Source organism: Mesoplodon densirostris, chromosome 14 (genome assembly GCF_025265405.1).
Source record: "Mesoplodon densirostris isolate mMesDen1 chromosome 14, mMesDen1 primary haplotype, whole genome shotgun sequence".
Taxonomy (NCBI): domain Eukaryota; kingdom Metazoa; phylum Chordata; class Mammalia; order Artiodactyla; family Ziphiidae; genus Mesoplodon; species Mesoplodon densirostris.
This window is the reverse complement of record NC_082674.1, coordinates 59971452-59975757: the sequence shown is the minus strand read 5'-3', so window position 1 is coordinate 59975757 and position 4306 is coordinate 59971452.

Sequence of the window (4306 nt, the reverse complement as noted above, 5' to 3'; positions counted from 1 at the left end):
ATTACTGAGCCAGAAAAAAGAATGTAATCATGACATTTGTGATATCATGGATGGACCCAGAGGGTATTATGCTAACTGAAATATATCAGACAGTGAAAGATAAACACTGTAGGATTTCACATATATGTGGAATCTAAAAAACAAAACAAATGAATACACATAACAAAACAGAAACAGAATCATAGTTACAGAGAATGAACAGGTAATTGTCAGAGGAGAGAAGATCATGGAAAGGAGTGAAATAGGTGAGGGAGATTAAAAGGTACAAAAACAAATAAAAAACAGGTGAAACCTGAATGTATGTCAGTGAATGCCATTTATCACTTATTCAATTTGCCACTGAAAAAATTGTGGCATATTCTGTGGACTCTTTGCTGCTTTTAAAATAACAATTAATTAGATCCATATTAGTTGAACTGGAGAATGTCTATGATGCAAGTTTAAGCGAGAAAAGAAAGTTGTAAGTAATATCCATGGTGTAACCACATTTTTAAAAAAACAAAACCCCGAAGTATTTACATACATGTGCATCTGTATGCATGCAAAGTAAGATGCGGAAGCTTACAAACTAATGGGGGAAGGATAAGGTGATTATTAATCATTTCCTTATTTATCTACATTGTTTCACTTGTGACAGTGAGCATGTGTTACTTTTCTGAAAATAAAATAAGGTCCTTTAAGAAAAAGTAAAAAATAAGAGAAATCTCCCAAGGAAGAACATAGAAAATGGACCAGGCAGTCATGACAGACCTGGGGTTCAGTCACATACTCTGTGTTTGTAGAAAAACTACGCACAAAAACTTTAAAGACTTTTATTCTGCTAAGGGTCCTACTTAGAGAAGCTCCAATGATAGCCAATCATTGATTATGATGGGAGGACTTGTAGTCAGTTTGCAAGGGCCATCCAATCCCCTTACAAGTCTCCCAGCTATGGCTTCTGAGGGTTTCACTTCTAAAAATCCCTCACCCCTTTCCCCCACTGGGAACACAATTTCAGTTTCAGCTGAGGGCTGTGTATCCCCAGTTTGCAAAGCTTGTGAACAATAAAGCTATCTTTTTGCTTCAAGATAAACCTGATTCTTTTCTGGATGTTATTTCTAATTTAAGACAACACAGTTGTAACTTTAATACTTTATTAAAGTTTTTAATAAAGCTTTTAAAATATATATAATATATAATAAAATAATAAAGTTTTAACAAACTTTTCAAAGCTTAAAAAAATACTTCTGCTATATCCATTGGAAGGAATTTTATTTGGAAAAAAAAGGAATGAAGTCTTTTCTTTTAATTTTTGTTGCGTTGGGTCTTCGCTGATGCATGCGAGCTTTCTTTAGTTGCATAGAGAGAGGGCTACTCTTCGTTGGGTGAGCGGGCTTCTCATTGCAGTGGCTTCCCTTGTTCCAGAGCACGGGCTCTAGGCGTGCGGGCCTCAGTAGTTGTGGCTCGCGGGCTCTAGAGCACAGGCTCAGTAGTTGTGGCGCATGGGCTCAGTAGTTGTGGCACACGGGCTTAGTTGCTCTGCGGCATGTGGGATCTTCCTGGACCAGGGCTCGAATCCGTGTCCCCTGCCTTGGCAGGGGGATTCTTAACCACTGCGCCACCAGGGAAGCCCAGGAATGGAGTACTGGTACATGCTATAACATAGATGAACCATAAAAGCATAATGCTAAGTGAAATAAGCCTGTCACAAAGGACCGCACATTTTATGCTTCTGTTTATACTGATGAAATAATATTATTTTTAAGGCAGGACAAGAAAATTTTTAAACATAAAATTCTCTCTCTGCCTGTTTGGGCTACTACCCCTCTTGCACTGTACATCTGTATGATACATTAAGCAGATCTCTTTAGCAGATGTAGGAATGCCTGCTCAACCATAAAAACAATTTTTTCCTGGTGCCAGCAAGGTAACTTCTTAGGATATAACATTTATTTTTTAATCTTGTAAGGGGTCACCAATTACCCATTTCTTGCCTTATACAAGGAGATCTGAACTACGTAGACTGTCAATACATCATTTGATATATAACCTTTTGTCTCCAAAATGTATATAACTGTGCTTTAACTTCTAATGGGCAAAACAGTCCTCAGAGCTTTCTGAAAGACTGTCTTCTATTGGATTGAATAAAATTCTTTATTTCCTTCTTAGATTGACTACTAATAATTTTTCATAGACATTTGCATGGCATAGCCAGCAGGATATCAGAGATACCCATCAGAGGACACCTGGAGACTACCTGAACTGGTTGTTGTTCAGTACCAGCTCAGGCCCTTTGAGTTCCACTGGCTTCTCAGTACTTTGCAGGTGTTCCAGTGAGTTCTCCTGATATCCAGATCTTATTGTTTTAAGTGATGGTCCTACAAATTTTATTCAAGCTGATTTTACTTAAGACTTGGAGTCTTAAAGAGCACTGGTACATTTCTTAGGCAGGGACTTAAGGGGATCTGGGTGGGAGGCTCAGGGAAACCCAGATAGGTGGCCAGGTTTTTGTTAAATTTGGCTTAATTGAAAATCAAGTAGATATATGGTCTGAACAAACGGCTAGTGAAATGAGAGGCTGAATTATTCCACTCCGAAGAAAAGGGACATTTGCTCCTTCTAGCCACAAGGTGTCCTCAGGCTACTGAGAACTTAGTGGAAACTTCTCAGGATTAATCCTTGTGACATGGAGCAGTCTCACAGGGAATCCCAGTACAACTATTAAGTCATTTCTGTTCTTCCTGAGACACATGATGTAAAAACTGATCATCTAGTGCTCTAGTACCCAAAGCAGTTTTAGACTATCAGAGGGAAGAACAGAGACATGTAAAAGAATCAAACCAATCCAAGGTTAACTCTCTGAGGAGCTAGACTCAGAAGCAGCACATATTTGATCCACCACACTGTTCTCAGAAAGTTGTTGAATTAGGCTACCAAGTTAATAATGGGAAATTGTTCCTCAAAGGACAAACAGCTCCCTGAGAGACAGGCACCTATGGGAAGCCCAGCTGGGCTTATGTATTACACTTATGGAACTGATACCTTCAAGAGCTTACTTAGTTGGGAACTGTGGAAAGTCACGGCCTGAAAATGACCAAGATGGGGCTCTTTCTGACATTCCCAAATTGGCTTTGCATATGCAGTTATATAATGCCAGCTTGATAAACATCTTTTCAGAATTCGGACCCTAAGGGAAAAAGATCTTCTAGGAGGGACTTGCTTTTCTCTCCCTATGCCTTGAGATGTAAGTGTTCTACCAGGACTCTCAGGAACTCTTACCTTACTCTTATCTAAACCATCTCCAGTTCCTGAGACTGAGAGGAAAAAAGGTGGAAAAGAGGCCTTTTTAAACTCATGCAGATAAACTTAACTTACTCCAATTGTTATTTACAAACTAGTGAGTATATATAATGATTCATGACTAGATTTGAAAATGAAGCTATGAGATCTTTGGTTGTGTCTGTCTATACGTGTGTACGTTATAGATATGATATATCTTTACCTTCGGATGGCTTTACCAAAATTAAATGCCAATTAATGTAAATTAGCTCTATTTAATTGGCTTAAATAAAACTAAGCTGTTATGTAAATACTCAGAAATATAAAAGAAGCTAACCCAAATGAATTTCAGGTTCACATGATCTGGAAAATATTCAATGTTAAATTAATATTTGGTATCAAAATTAGTTTAAATTTTTTGGTTTAACTGATACAGATATGTCTGTGGAACCATCAACATTAAATACCACGTTTACTAGTAGTCAAATAAGATCTTACAATCTCTGTTAAAAAATTTGTCAGCAAGAAAAAGAACTTGATTTGATGAAACCAAGTTTCTTTGTCAATTGCATTGTAATTAGATCTTTAACCATACCTTTTAAAGTCTTTTTATCATTTACGGACAGCTATTGTTGTACTCTGATGCTTTTGAAAAAAAATGCTTCATCTTCAAGAATATTCATAGAAAGAACCTTTTGACAAGTACAGGTTTCTGATATCTTTCAAATCATACCACTAATCTGGGTAAGAAATTAAAGAGTTCTAATGGAAAACCAAATGGCTTCATGAACTGTTAACAGATGGTCAAGGTCAACAAGGATTAGCTACATAGGACTGAGTAAACTGATGAATATGGTTATCATTTTTATGGCTTTTTGTCTGAAGTATTTTTGGTTTTTAATCTTTGTTTTCCAGTTTTAAGGAAATCTTTCCTCTTAAGCTAATAATGACTTATAGCAACTTGGTAAGTTGTACGTTTTTAAGCAGAATTGAAATATTTATCCTTTCTCTCAACTTAATTACTCCAGAATTTGGAAACTCTTAGTGA